At 44.3% G+C, this 17,278-nt stretch overlaps 1 pseudogene; it reads right to left on the bottom strand.

Annotated features, from left to right (window-relative positions):
- Positions 1-15,893: 15,893 nt before the first annotated feature.
- Positions 15,894-16,677, bottom strand: LOC144493968 (dynamin-like GTPase OPA1, mitochondrial pseudogene; annotated as a pseudogene).
- Between the last annotated feature and the right edge of the window lie 601 nt (positions 16,678-17,278).

Genomic DNA, 17,278 nt, shown 5'->3' with positions numbered 1-17,278 from the left:
TAGTGTCTTGTATAGGTTCAGCATAACCTCCTTGCTCTCGTACTCTTTGCCCCTATTAATAAAGCCCAGAATATTATATGCTTTATTAACTTCTCTCTCCATCTGTCCTGCCACATTTAATGAGTTATCCATAGATATACCCAGGTCCCCAAAAGAGAAACTGCTGGAAAATCTCAGCAGGTCTGACAGCATCTGTAAGGAGAGAAAAGAGCTGATGTTTCAAGTCCAGATGACCTTTTGTCAAAGCTGGTTTCAGACTCCAGCATCGCAGTAATTTGCTTTTATCCAGATATGCCCAGGTCCCTCTGCTCCTGTGCCCCCTTAAGAGTTTTACCCCAATTTTATATTATCTCTCCATTTTCTTCTTACCAAAATGCAACACCTCATGTTTCTCTGCATCGAACTTCATCTGCCACCTATCTGTCCACTCCACCAAATTATCTGTGTCCTTTTGAAGTTCTATACTGTCCTCTTCACAGTTTAGAATACTTCTAACCTTTGTGTTATCTGCAAACTTTGAAATTGTCCCCTGCACACCAAGATCTGGATAATTAATATATAACAGGAAAATCAAGAGTTTCAATACCGATGCCTGGGGAACATCACTACAAGCCTTCCTGCAGCCCGAAACTGTTACTCTCACCATTCCCCGTTACTTTCTGCTTTCTATTTTTCAGCAATTTAGTATCGATGTTGCTACTGTCCCTTTTATTTCATGAGCTATACCTTTTCTCACAAGTCTGTTGTGTGGCACTGTATCAAATGCTTTCTGTAAGTCCATGTATACCACATCAACAGTATTGCCCTCATCACCTCTTTCTGTTACCACCTCAAAAAAACTGCAGCAAGATAGTTAAACACAATTTCCCGTTTAGAAATCCATGCTGGATCTTCCTAATCAACTCACATTTTTTCATGTGACTAATAATTAGATAGAATATTAATATTCAGCTAATACCTATTAAAACCTAAGAAAAACAGAGTTACAAAAGCTAAGTACATAACTTAATTCTAAACTTACAAAACCAAAGATGGTTATGTACAGTGAAAGAAAGTGACTTAATTTAAATATCACAAGTTAAACTGTACTAATTTAATGCACAAGGCTGAATGTTTCAACACTTGTTTTTCTTTGCATAATACGTTTTTGAGTTCAGAGGATAGAGCTGATAAGTTTTAATTGTTGGGGAGGTAGATGGTGTGGAACCAGTAAATCGTTCAACCTTGACATCCTGCAGCATTGGCTTAAGGGCTATATTATGTTTTTCTTCCCTTGTCAGTTGTGATTGTGATGCTGAAACCAAGTCATAACGTGAGCTAATGTCAGCGAATTCAGCCTAAAATTGTGCTGGATTGACATTCTTTGATTATTTGTCTAATGCCCATAACTAAACTGGAAACTAATTACAATAATCAAAATTAAACTTTCCTACAAGTATGATGTGGAGATGCGGGCATTGGATTGGGGTGGGTACAGTAAGAAATCTCACAACACCAGGTTAAAGTCCAACAAGTTTATTTGGAATCACGAGCTTTCGGAGTGCAGCTCCTTCCTCAGGTTAGTCACCTGATGAAGGAACAGTGCTCCGAAAGCTCATGATTCCAAATAAACTTGTTGGACTTTAACCTGGTGTTGTGAGATTTCTTACTGTTTCCTACAACTAAGATTGAAAATGGCTGGGTGTCTGATGCCTCACATAATAATTCTATCACTGTTTTTCAAATAGCTCCCATTACTCGACTCCTGTGTACCTGACTCCACTTCACTAACTCCGGTAGCGCAAGCTTCCTGGCTCCACTAGTATCACTGCAACTCACAAATAATTTACTAGTCCTGCTATAATTTTCAAAAGATGGAATTTGACCATTTGCAATGTTATTAAGTTCATTCATTGCTTCCTCTGTGGATGAAATGTCATTTCAACTTGTGTGTCATGTGCAAAAGACTGCTTCAGTTTCCCAGGATGAGATCTTACTCATTCACCCCTTGCCTGATGGTTGTTCTTGATTACTTTCTTTTCTCTCGCCCTGGAGTCGGGTAATTGGCACACAAAAAAACAAGGCATTTTCTTTTTAGATTTCAGTTTCCTCTTCCTATAATTTGTGCTGAATTCCATTATATTCCATAATCCGTTGTAATTTGAAAGCAATCTTTGAACAATGACAATTTAGATTGATGCTCCTTTCCGTCTGACACTCCCCACCTGCAGATCACCTCACTCAATATAATTCAAAATAACATCATGCATAAACTTAGATGATTCTCCAACTCTCCTTTCACATTTGTATCCATCTTGTGGATACTTTTTACTATGCTTACTTACTCCCAAGCCTTTAATTGTTCCAATCCAAATTTCACTTTAATTTTACTTACTTAGAGAGGCATCAGTGTGTTTAATTCTATTCCAATTGTTTTAAAGTCACTTTATCTATGGAGTATGTATCAGTGCCTTGATAATTTAAAGGTGTTGTCTCATACTGCTGGCCACATTAACCATTTCATGCCATGCTATTTTTCAAGTAATGTGTATGTCTGAGACCTGTTTGACAGTGCAGTGCTCCCAAGTATTTCCCAACCTTTGAACCAACCCATTTTGAATTGGTTTTCTGCATATTAGTTACTTCACATGTAACATGTATTTGCACACATATGCAGTGCCCCAAGTGTCATGCCACATATTCTTGAATTCCTTATGATCTTATCAAAAGATCTCAGATTTATTACTTATCTCTCCATGTTTGGTCCCAATGCCTCGGGTGGTGGTCAACGTATCAAATTCAATTCTCTTGAAACAAAAATAGACAAGACACAATATTCACCAAGAGAATGCTGCCAATTTACGAGCCTCATCTATACTTTTCTTTCACTCGAATAAACATCAATGCCAAATTGAAATATTCCATTGAATTGCACCCAAGATCCCAATTCCCATTTGGTGCTATCATTTCCTGTCTCTATCTTCTATCCTCAATTGCTTAATTCTATCCAGTTTGATGCATCCCATTAATTACTATCCTATCTCATTCACCAGCCCTGGAGAAATTTTGCAGTTCAATGAAATATTCTCATATCTTTAAAACAGAAATCAAACATTTCTATTTGATTCCAGGCGTTAACATATTTTGCTTGCTTTTTCTTCATCTTAAATGATATCATCATTTTTCAAAAGTAACTTGCTAAACCACATTGCACTTCTCACATCTTAGAATTGTCCCAAATTCAAATAACAATGTTATTGGGCAGACAGATTTCTATTAGTGCTTATTCCATTCCGTCTTTGAAATAAATTTTGTTGTTATATCCATTGAAACCACCTAGACTGTGTGCATATGTCTTCTCATTGTTTTCCTAGAATACATTTAAATTTCGGAAGTTTTTTTGGGAATACAAACTTGTATGGATTAAAATTAATCCATCAATTCCAATTTCTGGTGCTCAGACTTGGTGGTTTTTAAAAGTCAGATAGTCATTGGTCTGCGCGTGTCCAATGGATTTCCCATACGCAAACACTTTGACTGGGATCTTCTGGAACCATCCCTTCCATCCCGCTCCATAGCGTCTTTATGGCTTGTTGGCCGGAATCTTCTGGCCCTCCATGGTATGTTTTACAACATGTTGGCCGGGATCATCTGGTTCTGCCGAAGTCAATGGTCATTTGTATTCTTGCCGGCTGCACCACTGGTGAGTCTGCCATGAGGGGTCACTTTTGGCCCTGGAGGTTCCTGCCGGGAGGAAGGGCCGGAAAATCCCAGTCTCTTTCTGGGATTAACAAATGGCCCGAATAGGCTAAGGACTTGTTTGTTTTTGGAATAAACTCCATGACTATTGCTGTGATATTGAAAACCTGCAGATAAATTCTCAAAATCTTGAAGATACTGCAAATCCTGTTCCACTTGAAGTTTCCTGGAAAACAAACACAAAAGATCCACTCTGGTGGGGGAAAAATAGATTAATTAATCTGAATGTATTTGTTCAGCACGGGGCGGCATGGTAGCACAGTGGTTAGCACTGTTGCTTCACAGATCCAGGGACCTGGGTTCGATTCCCAGCTTGGGTCACTGTCTGTGTGGAGTTTGCACGTTCTCCTCGTGTCTGCGTGGGTTTCCTCCGGGTGCTCCAGTTTCCTCCCACAGTCCAAAGATGTGCGGGTTAGGTTGATTGGCCATGCTAAAAATTGCCCTTAGTGTCCTGAGATGCGTAGGTTAGAGGGATTAGTGGGTAAATATGTAGGGATATGGGGGTAGGGCCTGGGTGGGATTGTGGTCGGTGCAGACTTGATGGGCCGAATGGCCTCTTTCTGTACTGTAGGGTTTCTATGATTTCTATGATATTTGCCAATTCAGAAACTTAAAATGTTGTAATTTCCATTTTAACAGATTTTCATACATTTTAATCTCATTATCGAGCCCCCGCCACATGATTCCCCTCTCATTGAATATTCAAACGTGGGCGACTTTGACAACAAGTTCGGAAAAACAGGTAAGAGTCAAAGGGAATCCTCCCTCAGGTTGCAAAGTTAAGTACATCTCCCTGAGGAAGAGGGACATGCCCAGCCAGTGGTATGGCACTGCCTGCTGTCAGAGGCTGGCAGTGCTGGGCCAAAGCCCCTGGAGAGTCCCTTTGGAGGCCAGGGTTCTTGTTGTGTTTGTTCAGAGGGAGAAGCCCCTGATGCTGATAATGGTGGGGGAGGCGAGAGTGAAAGGTGAGTTGGAGAATCATTTAAGTTTATGCATGATGTTATTTTGAATTATATTGAGTGAGGTGATCTGCAGGTGGGGAGTGTCAGACAGAAAGGAACATCAATCTAAATTGTCATTGTTCAAAGATTGCTTTCAAATTACAACGGATTATGGAATATAATGGAATTCAGCACAAATTATAGGAAGAGGAAACTGAAATCTAAAAAGTCCTGATACTTGTACTGTGGTTGGGGGGGGTCCCTCCTTGTGTCTGTGGGGGAATGGGGGGAGTGGGGGGGGGGAGCTCCCGCATGTCCGTGGGGTGGGGGCGGGTAGCTGGGCAGTATTTATTTTCTGTGCTATCAGAGTGCCCTTTAAAAAGGCCAGCTCTATCAGGCCCCGCCTCACTGCAGTGATGGCGTAAACCAAGCCACCTGGATTTTCTTTTTCAGGGAGGCTCAAACTCTGGACTAAAAACTCGGCTGTGCAGCTGGAGAGGGATTTCCAGTCAAAGCCTGGCACTCTGAAAAAATATGGGAAAACTCTGCCCAAAGTGTCAAAAGTATCCTTAGATCACAAGCTCCAGGCAAGTGAAGAAAAAAACAAAGTTTAAACTGGTTTAAAATCGCAACCATAATATAAATGTATACTCACATTAATCAGCCAAGGAAGAAAAAACCTTAAAACAGACAGGACCAGACTACAGAGGTTAACAAGCCATTGTTCATAGAATCATAGAAATCCTACAGTGCAGAAGGAGGCCATTTGGCCCATCGAGTCTGCGCCGACAACAATCCCACCCAGGCCCTGTCCCAGCTTAGTTACCCTGCTAATCCCTCTAACCTATCACACCCTGGGATACTAAGGGTAATTTAACCATGTCCAATCAACCTAACCCGCACATCTTTGGACTGTGGGGGGAAACTGGAGCAGCCAGAGGAAACCCACGCAGACATGGGAGAACGTGCAAACTCCACACAGACATTGACCCAAGTCAGGAATCGAACCTGGGTTCCTGGAGCTGTGAGACAGCAGTGCTAACCATTGTGCCACCGTGCCGCCCATTTCAGTTCATTGACACAAAGCAACACTTACACCAGGAATCACATTCGAAGAATAAGATTTATATCTCAACAAAATATACCAATACTCACAAATTATTTATTTCTTTTTGTTGCCTTTCACACAGCATCTGAATAATAATGTGGGGCTACAAACAAAATGTCTTACTTTCTCCTCATCATTTTAACCTTAATTGTCACGAGGTGGGATGTATAGAAACAGATTGCTTTATGTTTTGGTCAGGAACACCAGCAGCTGGTGTGTCATCTCATTGAAAAGGGAGCTCGCTTCCTGTAGCTGCCACTTCTAACGCCTGCTGTTTTCCCAAGTCCCCATCTTAGTCTAATATCTGAAACTTAACATCGAGAGGGATCAGCTACTTTGCGAGGCGGTTTAACAGTTTTCCTCAAAGCTCCTCTGGCATCACACAGCTTCTGTGTGAGCCTCTGGTTTGTCCTGTTACTTGCTGTGAGCTCCTGCCTGTGTTGCTGTATCACAACCAAGGCAGATTCTGCATGCAAACCAGATCTCCTCTGCCGTTGCAATATTGTAGCTGATTGCTCAGCTCCTAATCCTAAAGAACAAAGAACAAAGAACAGTACAGCACAGGAACAGGCCCTTCGGCCCTCCAAGCCCGCGCCGCTCCCTGGTCCCAACTAGACCATTCTTTTGTATCCCTCCATTCCCACTCCGTTCATGTGGCTACCTAGATAAGTCTTAAACGTTCCCAGTGCGTCCGCCTCCACCACCTTGCCCGGCAGCGCATTCCAGGCCCTCACCACCCTCTGTGTAAAATACGTCCTTCTGATATCCGTGTTAAACCTCCCCCCCTCACCTTGAACCTATGACCCCTCGTGAACGTCACCACTGACCTGGGAAAAAGCTTCCCACCGTTCACCCTATCTATGCCTTTCATAATTTTATACACCTCTATTAGGTCACCCCTCATCCTCCGTCTTTCCAGTGAGAACAACCCCAGTTTACCCAATCTCTCCTCATAACTAAGCCCTTCCATACCAGGCAGCATCCTGGTAAACCTCCTCTGCACTCTCTCTAAAGCCTCCACGTCCTTCTGGTAGTGTGGTGACCAGAACTGGGTGCAGTATTCCAAATGCGGCCGAATCAACGTTCTATACAACCGCAACATCAGACCCCAACTTTTATACTCTATGCCCCGTCCTATAAAGGCAAGCATGCCATATGCCTTATTCACTACCTTCTCCACCTGTGACGTCACTTTCAAGGATCTGTGGACTTGCACACCCAGGTCCCTCTGCGTATCTACACCCTTTAGGGTTCTGCCATTTATCGTACAGCTCCCCCCTACGTTAGTTCTACCAAAATGCACCACTTCGCATTTATCTGGATTGAACTCCATCTGCCATTTCTTTGCCCAAATTTCCAGCCTATCTATATCCTTCTGTGGCCTCTGACAATGTTCCTCACTATCTGCAAGTCCAGCCATTTTCGTGTCGTCCGCAAACTTACTGATCACCCCAGTTACACCTTCTTCCAGATCGTTTATATAAATCACAAACAGCAGAGGTCCCAATACAGAGCCCTGCGTAAAGTATGAAGCTGCCTCACTGAACCATCTTTCTCCTGATCTTTCTGCTGGAATTGCTTCCTCCAATTGTCCATCTCTTCCTGACTCTTTTTTAAAACGTCATCAACTTTGTAAGCATGGTAAAATGCTCCAAAAGCCAGAAGACTCCTTACCTTTTCACCTCTTAACTTCTTTGCGTCCATCTGTCTCTGGACAGACACAACTATGGATATGGGGGTAGGGCCTGGGTGGGATTGTGGTCGGTGCAGACTCGATGGGCCGAATGGCCTCTTTCTGTACTGTAGGGTTTCTATGATTTCTATGAACTATCCACCTTTTCTAAACATTCTGTAAGCAGTGTTTGGACACCTTTTGCTAGACGTCTTTTCTAGCCTGCGTTGGTGGAGAGAAGAAACCATTTTGACTGACATCTTGTCAGTAGTGTTAGGAATCACAGGGGTGTTAACAATGATCCCACAACTTCTTGGGCTTCCCCTTCCGATTGCACTGTTGGCCTGACAGATTCTCTGAGATCCTTTGTCACAAAACTAAGTGTTCCCATTCATACTTCGATTATTTGACCAATGCCCAAAACTAAACTACAAATTAACTGTAAATAATTATTAAAATTAAGCTTTCCTACAATACTGTCCATTTGATTGGATGAGTGCAGCTCCAACAACACTCAAGAAGCTTGACACCATCTAGGACAAAGTAGCCAGCTTGATTGGCACCTCATCCACCACCTTAAATATTCAATCCCTCCACCACCAATGCACAGTAACAACAGTCTATACCCTCTACAAGATGCACTGCAGCAACTCACAAAGGTTCCTTCGACAGCACCTTACAAAGAACAACAAAGAACAAAGAACAAAGAACAAAGAACAAAGAACAGTACAGCACAGGAAACAGGCCCTTCGGCCCTCCAAGCCTGTGCCGCTCCTTGGTCCAACTAGACCAATCGTTTGTATCCCTCCATTCCCAGGCTGCTCATGTGACTATCCAGGTAAGTCTTAAACGATGTCAGCGTGTCTGCCTCCACCACCCTACTTGGCAGCGCATTCCAGGCCCCCACCACCCTCTGTGTAAAAAACGTCCCTCTGATATCCGAGTTATACTTCGCCCCTCTCAGTTTGAGCCCGCTTACAAATCCATAACATCTACTGCCTAGAATGACAAGGGCACAGATCCAATAGAATACCACCACCTGCACCACACCATGCTGACTTGGAAATATATCATCATTCCTTAATTGTCGCTGGGTTGAAATCCTGTAAACCCCTTCTGAACAGCACTGTGGGTGCACCTACACCACACGGACTGCTACCATTCATGGTTGCAGCTCACCTTCACCTTCTCAAGGGCGACTAGTGATGGGCAATAAATGCTAGCTTAGCCAGCGATACCCACATCCCATAAAATAATAAAAAGAATTATTGGGGAGGCGACTTTCCAACCTCGCCGTGTCTGCTGCAGATTGTGCCGATCCCGGAAAATAGCATGTGGGCCTAAAAATCGGTTTTGCACCCATGACAGCAGATACACAGCAATGTGGTTGACTTTTAATTGTCCCTTGGAATGGCCTAATAAGCCACTCAGCTCAAGAGCAACAAATGCTGACCTTGTTAGTGATGCTCACAACCCACAAAGAATAAATAAAAACTATTTAACTGTGAGGTTTAGACAGTGTCTACTCTGATACCAAAGTGGCAATGCACTGATTGATGTCATAATTTGCCTGTTCTCTATGCTGCCCAAATTCATTTGGATGTGAGTACAAACTCCTTCACCAGGATTGTGTCTGAGTGTGCATATACCAGGATGGTGTTTGCATGTGTACATACTAAGATGGTGTTTGAATATGTGTACAAACTCCTTCACCAAGATGATGGCTGTATTAAGTCTTCAGAGGCAAAAGTCCCTTCACCAAAATCCCTTTATTTACAATTCCAATGGCAGTACACAGAGTGCTATCAGTCAGCAGTCTACCTTTGGGAGTGCCAGAGGAACTGACACTCCCAGTTAAATACAAATAAAAGAATCCCTGATTGGCCCATCAATTGGCTCCTTAATCAGGGAGTTCACATTCCAATAGGCCAACCTCAATGGCCTGATTGAAGTCATTACAGTGGCTGGTGTTTTATGACCTCGCTCAGGCGAGGCTCATAAAATCCTGCCCGAGGCCAATGGAGAATTCCTTCTGCAAGCCATGCGCGCCCCGATTCCAGGCGGGTATGGCGGTACAATTCTGGCTGGTGTTTGAGTGTGTACAAACTCCTTCACCAAGATGGTGTTTGAGTGTGTACAAACTCCTTCACCAATATGGTGTTTGGATGTGTGTACAAACTCCTTCATCAAGAAGGCGTTCAGTGCAGTTTCCTGCTGAGGTCTGTGTTTGCATATCGGACGCCATTTTTGAGTATTCCGAAAACAGGCAGAGCCTGAAATGTGAAAGTAGAGACCAATCTCTCCAACTATTTTGATCATTTATAAATTTCACAGAATGTGCAACGCATAAAAAATGCATAATTCTGATGATGAAATAGTATAGTATATTTGCAGTGTAGCTTTAAGGATACCACAGCAGAACTTTGGTGTTTGGAAAATGTATTTGAAATTCTATACCAGCAGCCAGCTTATATATTTTTCATATACGTGCTTTAGTGAAATTGACTGTATTTTCTAATCCCTAAAGAATATATTTCCAGACTTCATAGTTGGCTGTCAGAGAGCACTGGAAATAGACTGCACTCATACAGAAGTCTCAAAAATCCATCAGGAATGAGGTGTTTCATCACGGTGGGAAAAACCAGGTTATGATCCACTTTTCTATGCTAAAATGTCAAGAGAAGTGTCTTGCTCTTTTTCCTTCATAATACATTCAATTTTCAATATTTTCTCCATAATGCAAACGGTCCAGGTGGATTTCAGAGAAAGGTTTGGGGGAAAGGATGATTTACAAGTGAACACACTACAGTGAATGCAAGAAGCATGTTGGTTTTAGGCTAAACAGTGTAGTTGCGTTCCCCATGGCATGTCAATCATAAATCTGCAAGGAGAGAGAGGGAAAAGCACTGAACCCAATGTCCCGAGAGAGAGAGAGTGAATGATAGAGAAAGAGAAAGACTTGAGAGTGAGCGAGATAGACCACAAGGAAAATATCTATTGACTAAACCTGAGACACAATTATTATTTTTTTAAGTTTTAACTCCTTCATACAAAATGGTAGCATGATAGAATGGTTACAGCACAAAGGAAGGCCATTCAGCCCAACATGTCGATGCTGGCTTTCTGCACAAACAGCTCACCTAGACCCACCTTCTCATCGTCCTGCAATCATTTTCTCTTCAGATAATTAGAACAAAGAACAAAGAAAACTACAGCACAGGATCAGGCCCTTCAGCCCTCCAAATTCTCTTTGCAAAGTGCCAGGTTGGCCCTGCCAGAGTGCCAGGAGTCAGTGCCAGGGCACTACCCGGCCATTTCCCCAACCACCCAGGGTCTTCAATGCCCTCTGACCCCCCACCCCCACCCCACTGGTGCGGCCATTGTGACTGGTCTCCATTTGTGGAGATGAGTAGTGATTCGCACCAGGTTCCCACTGCTCCCATGGGTCAGAGAATTTCAGGAGCTGGGAGAATCCGGCACCAAACCGACCCGGCATATTTAAATAATTATTTAAATTATTTAGATATGCTAATCTGTTTGACGACCTTGTTGAACCAGATTATGTCAAGGCGTGGGCACTGGGAGAATCCCAAACCGGGTCCTTGCCGGCGCTAACCACGCTATGGACCCTCCCCCATGATTCTCTGGCCCAAGTGCGTTTTGTGCCAGGGTGCACCGGAGAATCCAGCTCATTCTATACAGTTTTGGTCTCCACATCTAATAAAGAGCTTTAGTGTGGTTACAATGAAGGTTTAATGGATTGATTCTTGAGATGAGAGGATTGTCCTCTGTGGACAGACTCAGTAGAATGGGCCTCTACTTGCTGGAGTTTAAAAGAATGAGAGATGCTTTTATTGAAACACGAGAGTGCTTGACAGAGTCATTGCCTTAAGGCTATTTCTAATGGCTGGAGAACCTCAAACAAGCACAGTCTCAGGGTAAAGGCTCAACCATTTAAGATTGAGATGAGGAGAGGTTTGCGAATATTTGAAATTCTGTCCATCAGACACTGGGTGTTCAGACATTGAATATTTTCAAGGCCGATCAATAGATTTTTAGATTCTCCAGGAATCAAGGGTGAAAGGCGAGTTGGTTAGGAAAGGGAAGCTGAGGTGAAAGATCGGCACGATCTTAAGGAATGGTGGAGGAGACTCCAGAAGCTGTCTGAGCTACTCCTACTCCTTTTGCCTAAGGGTGGGATTTTCCAGACCCGCCGCCACCTAAGGGTTTGTCAGATTTTCCACTGCGGCCTGTGACGATTCCCACGGTCTGAAAAATCCCACTCTATATTCATGAGTGTAATTTTTCCATTTTTAGGCAAAATGTCCGCTTGAGTGGAAAATACAGAATGTAGCCCACTGGCTGCACCGCTGGCTTTTCCAGCTGTAATTTTTGACACATTGTCAAAAACAATTGAAGGGGCAGGTCCCACGATGTCACATTGGGGTGGGATCTCAATGAATCCGTGAGTCTGCCCCACCAGTAACTTCAGCCTTTAAAAGATGGGGAATGCCATTTTTAAAGGATCCCATAATGTAAAGAAAACACTCCCCCAGCCCCTATGGAAAGCCCTTTTGCCCCCCCAGCACAGAACCCACCCCCCCTCCCCCGCCCCCCGCCCCCCCCGCCAACCCCCCCACCATGGAATTCAGTCCACACCCTTCCTCCCTCCAAATAGGGAACTAACACCTCCCCCGACACCTCCCCCACAAGCCTCACCTCTGGGAACTGTCGAGGCAGTGCTCGGGGAGTGTTAGGGTACCACCCAGACATGATCCTCTCCCCCACTGGGGGCTGTGCTCACCTGTCCACCTCCGGTGGGCTCTGATTGTCAGGTGCACATTGCAGGGGACTTGTTGTGGGTGTGCCCTCATGCTGACACGAATGAACAATGTAACGTGGGGGGACAATCGGGTGTAAATGTCGGGTAATGAGTTAATGTAAATTGAGATCCAGGTTTTTAAAGTCCGGATTCCTGTTATGCCATTTTGGGGGTGTGGTGGGGGGGGGGGGGGAGACAAGCAATCATGGAAACCTCCCTGGTGTTAAAAGTCATTTTTGGGTCTCTTGCTCGATTCTCCGCCCCGTCCGCCATTCCTGCCCTCCCCCACCCTTGAAAACAAGAGTGGAAAATCCTCACTCGTGGAGTATTTTTAGTCTTCATCCCCAGCGTGCTGTCTCCACTAATTTAAGTCTGCAGGTAACTCTGTGACTAAATAGACAAATAGACTGACCATGAAATTTCAGTGCTGCCTGCTCATTAACATTCTGATAAGATTAGCCCCGGTTCTTAACTGTTTTGAACTGACATGTAGGCCACGATCTTACGGAAAAAATTCTAAGTTCTGAACGAGCAGGAAAACGGGGTGTGTTTCAGACCTGTTTTGTGCAGGTTCGACAATGGAATATTATGACAATGTCACTTTTTTTGGACAGAAGTGTGATTCCCATCAGTTGGGGAGGGTGGGGGGTGGCGGGGCGGGGGAGGGGGGGGGAGCTGCAGGAGGCTAAGCTCGCTGGTGAAGCCAGCTGCAGACTGCTTGGGGCACCATTATGCAGACACCCCGATCTTCCAGTGAACTAAGAGACCTCCTGCCATCCCCCCACCCATGTACATCGCCCTTCCCCCCACCCCCGATCATCGGCTGCAATTTAACACCCCCCATGGCAACACGGGACGCTGGCCATGGGGCATTGGGACTCTCCCAATGAGATCCTGTCTTGACCCTCTCTACGGCCCACCCCCTCCACAGCCCAACCTGCATACCCCTCCTTTGTCAGTCTTCCCCTGCCTGCCGATCATCCCATTTGCCGATTGCCCTCTTTGCTGCCATCCTATTTGCCAACCTCCCCCTGCCTGCTGATCACCCTCTTTGCCAGTCTCATCCTGTCTGCCAATCAACCCCCTTTGCTGGTCTCTGCCGATCACCCCCCTTTGCATACTGCCCCCCCCACCCCCGCAGATTACTCCCCCATCTTCAGAGCTCCCCCTCCCACAGAACTGTCCCACTTGCCTCCCCCCATCATAGCCTCACCTCCACTCAGGCTCTGCCCCCATTCAGGCTCCACCCCCTTGACACTGCTCTGGCACAGTTATGTTGCCCTGTGGATAGTGCCAGGGTGTCCGGTGGGCAGTACCAGGGTGCCCGGGTGGCAGTATCTCTGATAACTTCGGTGTGGCCATCATGCCTTGTCTCTGCTGGTGGAAGCCAGCAGTGATTCTTCCCGATGTGAGGTCCAACCGGCAAGGTGGTAAGTATGGGCGAGGCCGTAATTAGCTGTGCTGATGCATTAATGTCAAGCATGACATTAATATTCTAATCGGCTTCGTGCCTTTTTTTGGACGTGAAGCCAATCCCATTGGCAAAACAGTGCTGGTCACCTTATGTGATCTAAACACATACTCAAACACTGAAGGAAACCAGGTGAGGACCTTTCACAATTCTTCAGCTTAAAGCATTTTCTTAAATCTTGTTTGCACAACTAAGATTTGAATTTCTGTGGGTGTTTGCCTGATTACTCAGTGTAGCCACAGTGGAACTTGAGGAAAATCAGCAAACGTCTTGGTCACTTGCCCTGGATTTCCACAGCAACTCCATCAAAATTCAGGCAGGTGAGCAATAAAGACCTAAAAGTATTCACCCCCATCATAAGAAAGTTGAGAACTTGGATTGTATTTGATGCAAAGATGGCTCACACAAATTCTGGAGAGACAAGTGAATTTGTAGACATCGTTGAAGTAGTAACTCTTCACAGATCTCACTAAAATGATAAAAGTAATACCAGTAGTTGATTGGTGGTACGAAACATAAGTGTTGCTGAAAAAAACATCTTGTCAAAGCTTTTCGTCTTGAACTCATTAGGATGACCACAAGAATTTCAACGTTAGGGGAAACAACAACTTTATACAATATGAGAAGAGAGTGATGACTGGTTGCAAATGGACTATGATTGGTAGAAATGTTGCCATGGAGAATTCACCAGTTGATTCTGTTATAAAGCAGAGGTGGATTCCCCTTCTGGGAACTAACACCTAACCACTCAAAGAGGAGTACCTCGCCTATAATCTGTAAAAAGTGAATGTGAAGTGGTACGATCTGCACTTCAACAACTTTTAGTGTGTAAATCAAAATAACTTCCTGACACTCTCTAAAATCAACAAGTAACAGTTTATTTATCTAACTAACAGTGAACAAGTTAACCAAACTATTAATAAACCCGATAAAACAAGATTCTAATGGAATGCTGTTCAAATAAATACAATTCCCACTCATTAACAAAAAGAGAATTCTGTCACGCTCGAAATTACAACCAGGTTTCGTGTCTTCCGGAATATTCTGGGCTTTCTCTGTTGATTCTTCTGCCTGGAACTCCTTTCTTTTTTGGTACCTTTGCTACTTAGATAGAGCTTTCTCTAAAACATAAATGAGGCTGTTACTCTGGCAGATGGCAGTTGTCTCTGCTTTTGTCCCACTGCCACCCTTTTAAACCTGTGATGACATATCAATATCCCCCATAATATGATTGGTCCGTGGTTGCTAAAACCATCAAATTTGATTGGCTGAATTAAAAAAATTCAAAAGCCTGAAAGCATGTTGCCTTGGTAACACTACTGCTTGGCCTTTCGACACAAATGTTTCATTTTTGGCTTTTAGTATGTACTTGAATTTTTAAAAACTCTCTAAGCACAGAAAAAGCACCACCTTTTAAAGGGACCATGCAATGCTTTTCCCCCCTAGCATTTTACAATTTTACAATCGCCAATCTACAATTACTCCACTCAACTTCGCAACAATTGTTACTGACAGGTAACTGCCAAGCATTATTTGAAATTTAAACCAGCTTGACTCTGATTGGTAAAGGCATTGCCCTGAGGAATAAACCAATGGATGGCTGTCATTTATTTTGTTTAAATGAAGCAGGTGCAACGTGTGTACATGCTCTTCCTGAGTGCAAAGAACAGGGCTCTGTGTATTAATACATGTAGCTTCCAGTGCATACAAATGCACCACAGTGTGAGCCCAACTGACAATTTTAATGGGTTGTCAGCATCTGTTTTAGCACACTGAGGGCCTGATTTTACCATTTTGAGTCTAAATGCCGAATCTGGGCGTCAAATAGACCCGAGCCTGGAATCCTCTTTCCAGCGCGCCCATACGCTTTTTGCCGGCTCCAGTCCGAATCGCGCAGTGGGCGGGGCTTAGCGCTGCCGGACCGATCGGAGCCCTGAACTGCGCATGCGCAGTTCGAAAAAAATCGGAAGCAGCGCGCCCGGGCGGGAAGAAAAAAGCAGAGAGAGCGGCTCTCTGACCCAGATCATCTGGGGGGGGGGGGGGGGGGGGGGATGGTGGGAGGAGGAGAGGGGACGTGACGGATCATCCTTTGGAGGGGAGTGGGGGGAGGATGGAGGGATGTATGGCAGTGTGTGACGAGAGACTGTGTTATTTTTCTTGATGAAGAGCTTCAATGAATACTTCTAACTTCTCTTGAATCTCACGAACCCTTTTGAGGTCCTCTGCTAGTTGAACTCGCCGTCCTGTCAACAGTTGCATTTTTTTAGCATTGTCATCAGCAAAACCCTCCAACACTTCTTTCACATTCTTTTCGAGGCGTCTCACTTCAGTATTTGTTAGCTGTTGTCGGAGTGTGTTTGCTGTAATAGCTAGCATTTGCTGAATGCACCGGAACAGGATAACGTTATTGCATTCAAGCTCAGAATCTACAAAATGCCTTTGGTAATAGTGGAAACCTCTTCTGCAAAGATTACAATGGTTCAGCGATTCCATTAGGAAGTGTTTTCGGTAAACTTGGTGCCAAGTATCTTTAATCAGAATGGTGTCCACATCTACATCTTTGGCCTCCAGGTTTTTACGAACTGTTGTAACTTCATCGTTAGCAAGATAAGCTGTATGTTCCTCATTGATTTTTAGCAGCCGTTCCAGTTCGGTTTTGGTTTCATTTCGAACATGCTGTTCTGGAGACCGTGATTTCCAGTAGAACCACCTTTCTTGCCAATCTGGCCCCACCATATCACGAATTACAGATTCAGTATCTCGAAGACGGGTTTGCAAGGTTTCTTCCAAGAAATGGATAGCTGCATCCCACTGCTGTTTGTCAGATATGGAACGATCTTCTAAAGCATTGTGCTGGATGACTCGCAGACTGTCTTCAGCCTGCTCATCCCATCTGTGACGTTTTATACCTTCATCTTTAACGGATCATCCTCTGGAGGGGAGTGGGGGGGGAGGTTGGAGGGATGTATGGCAGTGTGTTGTCACTTTAAAAGATTATGAAGGAGAGTTCTTTCAGAATTTAAAATTGTTGAAGACAGGGATGCTGAAAGCACATCAAGTGACAACTAAGAACTTGAGCCTAGCAGTTTCAGACTGTTTCTGGAAGATGGTGCGCGAGTCTGTGCAACAACAGGCTGATGCATTTAAACCTACTCGCTTCAACCTTGAAACTGAATGGAAGAATGACTATCCTCGGCTGAGGGAACTCGACAGGAATGAACTATACGAGAAGGCAAAGAATGGAATTCTAGATGAAGTGATCAGCTTAGGTCAGGTTACTCCAAATCACTGGGAAGAGATTCTACAAAGGAAACTGTGGGAAAGAGTCTGTACACATGTGATAGAGAATATTGACCTTCCTGCTGCCCAGTCTGTGAATTCAGGCACATTCAATACCACAGTAGACATCAAGCTCAAGCAGTGGACTGACAAACAGTTGCCTCACAAAGCAGTAGAGGTTGCTTGGGGAACCTTGGAGGATGAATTTGCTCGATTTATGTCAGAGAACAAAGGGAAGGACCATGAT

This window comes from Mustelus asterias, chromosome 5 (assembly GCF_964213995.1).
Source record: "Mustelus asterias chromosome 5, sMusAst1.hap1.1, whole genome shotgun sequence".
NCBI classification, from domain to species: Eukaryota; Metazoa; Chordata; class Chondrichthyes; order Carcharhiniformes; family Triakidae; genus Mustelus; species Mustelus asterias.
Note: the sequence above shows the minus strand (reverse complement) of the source record. Positions and strands in the feature narration are given on the sequence as shown.